The sequence below is a fragment of the Mauremys mutica genome, chromosome 17 (assembly GCF_020497125.1).
Source record: "Mauremys mutica isolate MM-2020 ecotype Southern chromosome 17, ASM2049712v1, whole genome shotgun sequence".
Taxonomy (NCBI): domain Eukaryota; kingdom Metazoa; phylum Chordata; order Testudines; family Geoemydidae; genus Mauremys; species Mauremys mutica.
The window spans coordinates 12,681,241-12,693,634 of record NC_059088.1 but is presented as its reverse complement, the minus strand read 5'-3'; the positions used below and the strand labels follow the sequence as shown (position 1 = coordinate 12,693,634).

The following is a 12,394-nucleotide window of genomic DNA, read 5'->3' as shown; positions in this document are numbered from 1 at the left end:
GACTCTGCTTATACACACAACACAAGCCGTACAGTTTAACTCTCTCGCTGGGCCCAAGATAAGATGTAGCACATCACAAGGGTGATTAAATGATTAAAACACAGGCCTTATAGTGCAAGACTCAGGGAACTCAATATACTTTGGTTACCAAGGAGAAGGTTAAGGGGTGACTTAATGACAGCCGATAAGTACCTACAAGGGGGACAAATATTTAACAAGGAGCTCTTCAGTCTAGCAGAGAAAGGTGTAACATGATCCAACAGCTAATAGCTGAAACCAGACAAACTCAGATCGGAAGCAAGGCACACACTTTTTAACAGTGCAAGTAATTGTCCATTGGAACAATTTGTCAAGGGTCATGGTGGATTCTCCATGCCAGGCAAATTGTAAATCAAGATTGGATATTTTTCTGAGAGATTTGCTTTGGTAATGATTTTGGGGAAGTTTTATGGCATGGGCTATATAGGTGGTCAAACTAGATGATTACAATTGTCCCTTCTGACCTTATGTATAAGGCATGAATAACACAGACAGACTTGGCATAGGATCCTAACACACTATTGCCCTTTACTTAAGCAGGAAAAATACACAGAGTGAGCAGATCATATAGAAAACCTCCAACATCCTGAACACGATGACCCTCACTCTGGCGCACCCCCCCTGTGAGAACCCAGGCGTGGGGGGTCTCACAGCAGAGCAGGGTAAGGCTGGCTCCCAGAGTTAAGGATTGGAGTGACCTGGAAGATCACCGGTCCAGATAATACCAGGGGAACATCACGGTGGGTTTCTGTCAGTCCTTTAATGACCCGTCCTCCCAGCCCAGACCTGGCACAGACCCCCTCATTCTCCTGCTCTGCCCACAGCCGGCTGTTTAACCCTTTGGCACCTGCTGGGTAGCAACCCCTAGACCAGTCAGTCCTTGCCAGGCATCGCATCCAGAAAAACATTGCAGAGAATTCCCGCTTCCCCCCAGACACAGAACCCCTGGGGTAGAAATGAAGCATTCATCCCTATCTCCAGTTGTTGCTAACGGTGCACAAGTGGGTGAAGACTTAGCGCCAGCCCCAGGCACCCGGGTTCCCCTCTCCAGGCTGCCCAGGTCAGAGGCAGATGGGGTCTCTGAGAGTGAGGGGCTCCTCTGTGGGCTGCTTGTGTAACACACAGATAGAGGTTGGAGTCGTTCTCCCCTGACGGCCCCTGTCACAGGCAGGCGGGGTCCCCGTCACTCTCTGAGATTCAGGTCAGCTCCCCATCCCTCAGAGCACACACAGAGTGGGGGTCAGCCCAGACCCCACAGGGTCACTGGAGGCAGAGGGGTTAGTGGCTAGTACCATACTCTAGGCTGACTCCGAGAGAAAAGAGGGGAGCCACTTAACAGCCACTTCATCTACCCTGAAGAGAAACCAACTTCATACCAACAGCCCATGGTGGCCAAAGATACTGCAGGCGGGGTCCGAATAAAGCTGTGCAGACGCCCGCTCTCTGCTCATCGCCAGAAGCTCTGTGACAGGGGCGAAGGGCAGCAGAGGCTGGAGCTTGCCAGAGCCAGAGTGCTGCAGCCTGCGGCCCCCCTGCCCAAGAGAGGCCGACACAGACCGGGCTACAGGGGCCTCGTCATTGGAATCCAGGAGGAGGTTCTGGAGACTGGGTCTAGCCATTGGCACTAGCTCAAAACCCGGCTTGGTTCCCATTTGGGGCAGAACCTGAAATTGCTGAAATTTGCCATGAGGGGGAAGGTCGTGGGGTCCACTAGGCCCGGCTCATGGGTCTCAGCCCAGGCTGGGGGCTCTGCCAGTCTGTGCTCTGTGAGGTGGGAGTTGTTCCTTGGCCACAGAGTTCAGCCCTTTCCCCAGGCAGCATCATTCTCAGCAGACAAGACGCTGCCAGGACCCCGGGGTCGTTAGCCGCCCAGCCTGCAGGTCCCAGCTGGATGGCAGGGGGACGCTGGGATGGAAAGGGCTGAGAGACACCAGGCAAGATTATCATCCCCAGAGACTGCCAAGGGCTGGAGAGGAGCCGTGACAATGGCGGGAGGAGAGGGTCGGTTCTACCCCAGCCAAAATGAGGGTTTGGTGTTTCCCCCACGCTGAGAACCTGCACAGCAGCAGAGCGGGAAGAGGCATCTTGCACCCCGGAAGCTGCAGCAGCCCAGAAACATCACCTATGGGAGCAGTGAGACCGTCTCCTTTCCAGGCGCAACGTTCCGCATTCTCCAGAAAGGAGCGGTTTGATACCTGCCTGGACATGGATGATTTAGGGTGTCCGGGTGCAGTTCCTCAAAGCTCTCAGGGGTGTAGGAGCAAAATCCCTTGGCACATTACACAGCTGGGTTCTTTCCCTCCCTCTCGCTCAGTTCCAGGAAACTCGGCAGATGATTCAGCAGGTGACCATGAAGGGAACCTAGATCTGCACGCAGCCTGTGGATGACGCACGTTCTGCCCCCTTCACATCACGGACTGGAACCAGCTCCTGTTGCAGGCCTCACACCTGCTCCATCAGTTTAGGCAGTGCAGCCTCCTGCTGCTTCATCACCCCAAGCCCCCAGCTGCAGACCCTGCCCAGAAACCCAGTGAGGCGTGTTACAGAGCCCAGCAGCCCCCATCCCGCTGCCTGTGCGAACACCCAGAGAGAGGCTGTATGGGGGAGTGAGAGCTGCTATCGCCTGAGCTAGCAACTCCGTGAGCTCAGGGGCCATAACAGACAGGGGTGGGGTGAGGAGGAGGCGCTGTATGTGGGAGGAGAGATATGGGAGGTGTCTGTACAGCACCTGGCACAACAGGGCCTGATCTCAGCTGGGGCAGGGACTGTCTCTCACTGTGTGACAGGGTAGGGCCTGGCTGGAGAGTATATTTCTCAGAGGCGTTGGTGAATGGGATGATCTGTTTTGCAGTAAAAGGGTGATTGGGGTGAGGAGTGGCTGTGGGGGGCGATCAGTGTGTCAGCGAGATGTGATTGGGGTGGGGTGGCTCTGGGAGTCTGTGTCTCAGTGAGGTGTGATTGGGGTGGGGTGGCTTTGAGAGTCTGTGTCACAGGGAGGGGTGATTGAGGTGGCAGGTGACTTCAGGGGGGTTCTCTGAGTAAGGTGTGATTGGGGTGGGGGTGTGGCTGAGGGCGACTCTTTCTCAGTGAGAGGTGATTCGGGAGGGGGTTGTCTAGGGAATCTTTGTCTTAGTGACGGGTGATTGGGGTGGGAGGTAGTGGGGGGGTTGTGTGTCAGTGAGGGGTGATTGGGTTGAGGTTGCTGAATGATCTGTGTCTCAGTGAGGGGTGATTGTGTAGTAGGAGGAGTTCATGTTCGTATTTTGTATAATTCTGTATCTGAGCTAATTTCAAGGCAGTAACAGTCACCACTTTGTTGCAGGTTTAGCATTTCCAAGTAAGTAAAAGAACGCCATGAGTGTTTTCCTTTTGCATTGCAACTTGATGTCCCTGTTCAAAATGTTCGGTGTAAATTAATTCCGTTTTGTGTGTGAATAAGGAACATGGGTTAAAAATAATTCTCAAGGCCATTACTGAACCAGGAAGGAACTGGAGACAAACGCAAGGGTGCCCGGAGGCTGCAACATGCCCCTATTAAAACGTCAAAAAAGACAAATTAACAACTCTAAAAGTAAAACCGGCGCCTGTCAATGAAAACAAAATAACTGTGATCAAAACCAGCATAAAACAACTCCATAAAAAAAGTAATAAAAAAAAATAATTAAAAAAAAAACAACCAAGCACTCGTCAAACAAAAATTAATTACAGCATAATGGTGCAAAACTCATTAATCCCAATAAAAAAAAATCACAATATAAACAGGATGCCTTGCCATGAAACTTTGGGTTCGTCCTGCCAAGACTTTCCTGGAGCATCATGTTGCAACCGACAGAACCCGGTTCCCCCTACCCATGATGAACCTAGCTGGCCACTAGGTTGATCTAGACGCTGAATTGGTAACTACAGTTTTGACTGGCGGGACAGTGTGTGTGTGTGTGTGTGTGTGTGTGTGTGGTGTGATTGAATGCATATGCTAATTTTGTCTTCAATAAATGTGGCGTATTGTCTTTTCCCCTGAAAAAGATCCCATGTGCTTCTTATAAGCATAACATTTTTACATAATATCTTTAATATTGAACTTTAATAAAAACTGAGGTACACCACCTCATACATTTAATATCTAAACAATGGAATAATTTCCCCTAAACACTTAGAAAGCAGAGGCCATTGAAAGCTGGCCTGCCTATAAAACAAAAACACAGGAAAGTATGGGAGTAATTCCTGCAATCGACAAAGGAATTTGTAAAAAAAAAAAAAAAAAAGGCGGGAGGGGGGAGGAGGTATTTTAAGCAGAGCGGGAAGGGGCATCTTGCACCCCGGAAGCTGCAGCAGCCCAGAAACGTTACGTATGGGAGCAGTGAGACCGTCTCCTTTCCAAGCGCAATGTCTGGCATTCCCCAGAAGGGAGTGGTTGGATACCTGCCTGGGCACAGAGGGTGCAGAGTGTCCGGCTGCAGTTCCTCAGAGCTCTCAGGGGGTCAGGGGTGGGAGCGAAATCCCTTGGCCCGTTACACAGCTCGGTTCTGTCCCTCCCTCTCGCTCGGTTCCAGGGAACTCTGCAGGTGGCTCAACAGGTGACCCGGCCATGAAGGGAACCCAGATCCACACGCAGCCTGTGGGTGACGCACGTTCTGCCCCCTTCACACCGAGGATTTCACGGCCTCCCACGGACACGTCCTGAGCCAATGGGACCCTGCTCGGCCCTTCTGCACCCGCAGCAGATGCCCAGGGGCAGGGGCTCTGGTACAGTCCAGGCCCTGTTGGCTACTCTGCCCCATGGACTCATGGTGTCTTCCAGGTCATTGTCCCAGCTGCACACTGAGGCACTCGGCGCCGCCTGCCCACCGCTCCTGCTGCCTCCTCTGCAGCCCCCGAGCTAGACGTGCTCTGAGCAGGGCTGTTCCTTCCCCTGCCCTTGCCGGCTGCTGGCTGTGTGGCAGGGAAGAACAGGGGGGAGTTGAGGTGAACTGTTGTTTGCTGCCCTGGGCGGGGGGGCTGTGGGAGCCCCAGGGGGAGCTGGATGGGAGCTGGGTCTGAGCCAGGGGATGGGGAACATGTGGCATGTGACCCCGCGACCTTTCTGCAGTATTAACTCCTTTCTCTTGACAGCCATTCTGTGACGGACAGATTCCGTTCACACAGCCTGGCTTGACCAGTGTCCACTGCATTTTTTAATCCCTTTGTGTACCATGATCGGGGCTTAGACACAGATCCTCCTGCCTTTCTGGAGAAGGCTCTCAACTCAGGCATGTGTTTGAGGTTTTGGTGAGGAAAGGATGCACCGCAGCCCTGCCTGCCCTCGACCCCTCCCTCTGGAATTTCTTTGTGTTGGACCCCACTCCCTTGTGAAGCTTCCCAAATGCAACGTTTTTCTTTCCCCAGACCTGAAGAGACAGACTTATCTTTTACAAGGGTAGAAGGAACAATATTTTTAATGGAGAGCTTTGGACTGTTAAGATCCCCTCAGTTACTCCACGCTCTGTTCCCAAAAGGTCAGCTGGGAGAACTCTCCTCTCCCATAGATCTGACCCCCAGTCCTCCCTTAAAACCTGACCCACAGGTGAGTGGTCTGGCATTTAAATGCAGATCCTTCACCCTCCTTCAGGGGAAAAGCCTCCCTACAAAAGATGGGCAGACCCTCCTGTTCCCCCTCACCTTCCATCTGGACTTTTCTCTCTGGGCTTCCCTCTGACACAGACACCCCTGTGTCCCCCAAAAGGGAAGGTGACCCTGATCCAGCTGTGGGCTCACAGCTACCAGCTAGGACAGACCCTTCACTGGCCAGCAAAATCCCCCCTTTCACTCAGGTTGGGCTTGCTTCCAGCTACAACCCCCTTCCCACCACAGTGGTCACCAGGACCCCAACTAACATCTCCGGGATACATGTCTCTGTGAATCCCAGAGCAGGACCTGTCCCATGCTGAGTTGCAACTTCCTGGCAATCAGCAGTTGGGATGGCCTCCCTGTTGCAAGGAGAAACATTCCCCTTCCTCCAAGGAGATGGTCACAGACAGGAGCTGGCTGTATCCTGCCCTTCCTGCAGGGACCTGCCTTGAGCCCAGGGCTGCAGAAACTGCTTACGACCACCCTTGCTGCTACCGAGGAATTAAAGAAACACTCTACTATTCCCCCAGCAGCACTTGTGACTTAAAGGATAAAGGAGTTTGAGGTGCAAGTGGTGTTCTCGTCTATCCTCCCTGTGGCAGGAAAAGGCCAGGGTAGAGACCGTCGAATCGTGGAAATCAACGAATGGCTACGCAGATGGTGTCGGAGAGAAGGGTTTGGATTCTTTGACCATGGGATGGTCTTCCAAGAAGAAGGATTGCTAGGCAGAGACGGGCTCCACCTCACGAAGAGAGGGAAGAGCAGCTTTGCAAGCAGGCTGGCTAACCTAGTGAGGAGGGCTTTAAACTAGGTTCACCGGGGGAAGGAGACCAAAGCCCCGAGGTAAGTGGGGAAGTGGGATACCGGGAGAAAGCTCAAGCAGGAGACTGCAAGAGGGGAGGACTCCTGTCTCAGACCGAGAAAGCGGGACAATCAGCGAGTTATCTTAAGTGCCTATACACAAATGCAAGAAGCCTGGGGAACAAGCAGGGAGAACTAGAAGTCCTGGCACAGTAAGGGAATTATGATGTAATTGGAATAACAGAGACTAGGTGGGATAACTCACATGATTGGAGTACTGTCATGGATGGATATAAACTGTTCAGGAAGGACAGGCAGGGCAGAAAAGGTGGGGGAGTTGCGTTGTATGTAAGAGAGCAGTATGACTGCTCAGAGCTCCAGTATGAAACTGCAGAAAAACCTGAGTGTCTCTGGATTAAATTTAGAAGTATGAACAACAAGGGTAATGTCGTGGTGGGAGTCTGCTACAGACCACCGGACCAGGGGGATGAGGTGGACGAGGCTTTCTTCCAGCAACTAACAGAAGTTGCTAGATCACAGGCCCTGGTTCTCATGGGTGACTTTAATCACCCCGATATCTGCTGGGAGAGCAATACAGCAGTGAACAGACAATCTAGGAAGTTTCTGGAAAGTGTAGGGGACAATTTCCTGGTGCAAGTGCTGGAGGAACCAACTAGGGGAAAAGCTCTTCTTGACCTGCTGCTCACAAACAGGGAAGAAATAGTAGAGGAAGCAATAGTGGATGGGAACCTGGGAGGCAGTGACCATGAGATGGTCGAGTTCAGGATCCTGACACAAGGAAAAAGGGAAAGCAGTAGAACAGAGACCCTGGACTTCAGAAAAGCAGACTTCGACTCCCTCAGGGAACTGATGGGCAAGGTCCCCTGGGAGAATAACATGACGGGGAAAGGAGTCGAGGAAAGCTGGCTGTATTTCAAAGAAACCTTATTGATTTTGCAGGAACAAACCATCCCGATGTGTAGGAAGAAAAGTAAATATGGCAGGCGACCAGCTTGGCTTAACAGTGAAATCCTTGCTCGTCTTAAACACAAAAGAACCGCTTACAAGATGTGGAAGATTGGACAAATAACCAGGGAGGAGTATAAAAGTATTGTTCAGGCATGCAGGAGTGAAATCAGGAAGGCCAAATCACACTTGGAGTTGCAGCTAGCCGGAGATGTTAGGAGTAACAAGAAAGGTTTCTTCAGGTATGTTAGCAACAGGAAGAAAGTGAAGGAAAGTGTGGGCCTCTTGCTGAATGAGGGAGGGAACCTAGTGACAGAGGATGTGGAGAAAGCTAGTGTACTCAATGCTTTTTTTGCCTCTGTCTTCACAGACAAGGTCAGCTCCCAGACAGCTGCACTCTGCAGCACGGTATGGGGAGGAGGTGACCAGCTCTCTGTGGAGAAAGAAGTAGTTCGGGGCTATTTAGGAAAGCTGGACGAGCACAAGTCCATGGGGCCGGATGCCCTGCATCCGAGGGTGCTAAACGAGTTGGCCGATGAGATTGCAGAGCCATTGGCCATTATCTTTGAAAAATCACGGCGATCGGGGGAGGTCCCGGATGACTGGAAAAAAGCTAATGTAGTGCCCATCTTTAAAAAAGGGAAGAAGGAAGATCCAGGGAACTACAGGCCAGTCAGTCTCACCTCAGTCCCTGGAAAAATCATGGAACAGGTCCTCAAGGAATCAATCCTGAACCACTTAAAGGAGGGGAAAGTGATCAGGAACAGTCAGCATGGATTCACCAAGGGCAAGTCATGCCTGACTAACCTAATTGCCTTCTATGACGAGATAACCGGCTCTGTGGATGAGGGGAAAGCAGTGGATGTACTATTTCTGCACTTTAGCAAAGCTTTTGATACAGTCTCCCACAGTATTCTTGCCAGCAAGTTAAAGAAGTCTGGGCTGGATGAATGGACGGTAAGGTGGATAGAAAACTGGCTAGATGGTCGGGCTCAACAGGTAGTGATCAATGGTTCCATGTCTAGTTGGCAGCCGGTATCAAGTGGAGTGCACCAAGGGTCGGTGCTGGGGCCGGTTTTGTTCAATATCTTCATTAACGATCTGGAGGATGGTGTGGACTGCACCCTTAGCAAGTTTGCAGATGACACTAAACTGGGAGGAGTGGTTGATACGCTGGAGGGTAGGGCTAGGATACAGAGGGACCTAGACAAATTAGAGGATTGGGCCAAAAGAAATATGATGAGGTTCAACAAGGACAAGTGCAGAGTCCTGCACTTAGGACGGAAGAATCCCATGCACTGCTACAGACTAGGGACCGAATGGCTGGGCAGCAGTTCTGCAGAAAAGGACCTAGGGGTTACAGTGGACGAAAAGCTGAATATGAGTCAACAGTGTGCCCTTGTTGCCAAGAAGGCTAATGGCATTTTGGGTTGTATAAGTAGGGGCATTTCCAGCAGATCGAGGGATGTGATCATTCCCCTCTACTCAGCACTGGTGAGGACTTATTTGGAGTACTGTGTCCAGTTTTGGGCCCCACACTACAAGAAGGATGTGGATAAATTGGAGAGAGTCCAGCGGAGGGCAACAAAAATGATTAGGGGGCTGGAGCACATGACTTATCAGGAGAGGCTGAGGGAACTGGGATTGTTTAGTCTGCAGAAGAGAAGAATGAGGGGGGATTTGATAGCTGCTTTCAACTACCTGAAAGGGGGTTCCAAAGAGGATGGATCTAGACTGTTCTCAGTGGTAGAAGATGACAGAACAAGGAGTAATGGTCTCAAGTTGCAGAGGGGGAGGTTTAGGCTGGATATTAGGAAAAACTTTTTCACTAGTAGGGTAGTGAAGAACTGGAATGGGTTACCTAGGGAGGTAGTGGAATCTCCTTCCTTAGAGGTTTTTTAGGTCAGGCTTGACAAAGCCCTGGCTGGGATGATTTAATTGGGTTTGGTCCTGCTTTGAGCAGGGGGTTGGACTAGATAACCTCCTGAGGTCCCTTCCAACCCTGAGATTCTATGATTCTATGATTCTGTGATACCCTCCCTTCTGGGATTTTCAGCACAAGATTCCTTCTTGCTGCTAACAAACCCTGGGACAGATTCTGCCACATCCAAAAAATCATGTCTCAGTAGAAACGGTGCAAAATTGTGTGCCACCGCTGCAACAGTCAGTTCAGGTTGCTAATCAACAGTGTCCATGTGTACCTTAGCTAAAGGTGCAAGGACTTTGTCACCTCCCACCAGTTCTAATTCTCCCATTTTTCCTGATAACAAATCCTTCTCCTGGATCAGGTCCCTCCTGACCAGAGAAATTTCTGCACCAGTGTCTCTCCATCCTTGGAGCACTTTGCCATTAAGCTTCACAGCATGCACAGGCTCACTGCTTGGCTGTGTAGAAGCAACCTTTACAAATCCTGCCTGGAAAGAGGCAGTAGCCCGGGATACCCCTGTGCTCTGAGAAGCAGCAGCTTCATGTGTTACCTGCTGCCTCTTCCCACTTAGCCTCGGACATTTATTCCTCAGGCGCTCAGTGGCCTTACAATGATAGCACCTCTTGGGCTCCTCTGCTTGTACAGGAGACTTCGGACAAGTGCTTTCCCTTTGCCAGTGGTTTATGTTTAATTGCAGCTTGTGACTGCTTGTAAGAGTCTGCAAACTCAGCTAATTCCCCCACTGCATCCACCTTTTTCTCCCACAAATACTGTTTTACATCATCACTGCACATATTCAGGAACTGCTCCTGAGTAACCAAATCACACATTATTTCAAAGCTTGTAATTCCTTTTCCCCTCACCCACTTGTCTAACAAATCTCTCATTTCATTTAAATAGGCCCCATTACTTAATCCAGATCCCCTCTTAAGATTCCTATATTTAACCCTGTAGGTTGCAGGTGTAATCTGAAACTGTTTTAAAACCAGCTCCTTAAATTTACCATAGTTTGAAGAATCAGTCAATTTTGCAACTCAAGTAGTAAAATTTGATCTTCAGGAATCACATGGAGAGTGCACAGTCTCTCAAAGGTGATGAAATATTCAGCAATATCACTGGATTCATCATACTGCGGCCATAATTGTTCCCATTTGTGGGTTTTGGGGGAAGCAGAGCCAGCTGCTGAAGGGTTCTGTCTCTTCCACCCTATTACAGCCAGTTCATGCTTCTGGGTCTCAATTTGGTCCTCTATTTCTCTGTCTTTTAGCTCCAGGACTAGCTGCCTCTCTCGTTCCTTCTCCTACTGAGCATGTTGCCTCTCCCTTTCCTCCTCCTCCTGGGCAGCTTTCTGTGCCTCAATTTCCTTGTCTTTTAAGTCCATGGCTCTTTCCTCCCTGGCTGCCTTTGCTTCTTTTTAGCCTCATTTGAAACTCACTGTCCTTTGCCTTCTCTTCCGCTTCCAGTCTGGCCAGCTCTAGTTTTGTAGCTGATTCACTGGTAGTCATTTTCCTGCTTTTTTGTGCTTATTTCACTTACCAGAAATAAACAAACCGAAAATAATAAACCAGTAACCACTTTGTTTGTTCTCCAGCCACCACACTCAAAACTCACTTACAATCACTACCAGTATCTCAAAGCAATCAGCTGTGCACAGATCCTGCCGACTACGCCACTGTGATGAGTTCAGTCACAGAGACCCCCTTGGGACTGTCTGCTGAAGTGCTGAGACTACCTCTGAGCCCGTTTTCTCTGCCAGTTTGGGACTCCAGAACCATGACTTGTTGAGCCAGACATGCTAACCTGCTGCAACACAGACCCAGGATCTGAACCATGCCCCCAAAGCTGCAGACTTAACTGAAAACAGCTTAAGAAGTGCTCCTGTCTCCAGCACCCAGACACCCAGGTACCAATGAGATCCAAACCCCAAATACACCTATTTCACTCTGTATAAAGTTTATACAGGGTAAACTCATAAATTGCCCACCCTCTATAACACTGATAGAGACACATGAACAGCTGTTTGCTCCCCCAGGTATTAATCACTTACTCTGGGTTAATTAATAAACAAAGGTGATTTCATTAAGTATAAAAGTAGGATTTAAGTGGTTTCAAGTAATAACAGACAGAGCAAAGTAAGTTACCAAGCAAAATAAAACAAAATATGCAAGGCTAACTTAATACACTAAGGCTCTAGTTACAAATAGTAACTTCTCACCCTAGATGTTATCTCAGGTACAAAACTTTTGAGGCCAATGTTGTAGTTATGGCCTGGGTCCAGCAATCACTCAACCCCCGTAGTTACAGTCCTTTTTTTCCAGTTTCTTTCAGGCATCTCTTTGGGGTGGAGAGGCCGTCTCTTGAGCCACCTGAAGACAAAAATGGAGAGGCTTCCAGGGCCTTTTATATTCTCTCTCTTGTGGATGGAAACCCCTTTGTTCTTCTGTGCAAAATCACAGCAGCAAGATGGAGTTTGTAGCCACCTGGGCAAGTCACATGTCCATGAATGATTCAGCGTTTTTCAGGCTGACGCCATTGTTTATATATTAGGTTGAACGTTCCCAGGAAAGCTCAGATGTGGATTAACGTCTCTACAAGTTCATTGTTAGTTAAGCACTCCCAGTACTTGAATTGTCCCTTCACAATATGTTGGCCAAACCTCCCTTGTGTTTACCCTAGAGCAAACACTTCAAATACAAGCATGGAGCCAACACTCCTAACTTCAGATATAAAAATGATACATGCCTACAAATCGGATGAATATATTCAGGAAATCATAACCTTTGCAAAGATACGTTACATGGCATATCTAGCACAGAGCACATTCCAGTTATGTCATATTAACACTCATAAGAATATTTCCATAAACATATAGAGGGCAACGTCACAGTCTCATGAAACCACTTGATTCCAGGAGTGAGAAGGAACAATTAGGCCATGTCTACACTTATGCGTGGTGAAGACGCTCACCTGCAAGCATAAAAAACCCACTCCCGTGAAAAGGAAAAACTCTCAGGAGGAAAAACTTTCCAGCTGATGTAGCGCCGTGCACACTAGTGC

At 49.6% G+C, this 12,394-nt stretch overlaps 1 long non-coding RNA gene across 1 annotated transcript in view; it reads left to right on the top strand.

The window, feature by feature from the left end:
- LOC123352127 overlaps positions 1-12,394 on the top strand; it is a 79,780-nt gene that overhangs the window by 24,652 nt on the left and 42,734 nt on the right. The gene's annotated exons all lie outside the window — the stretch shown is intronic.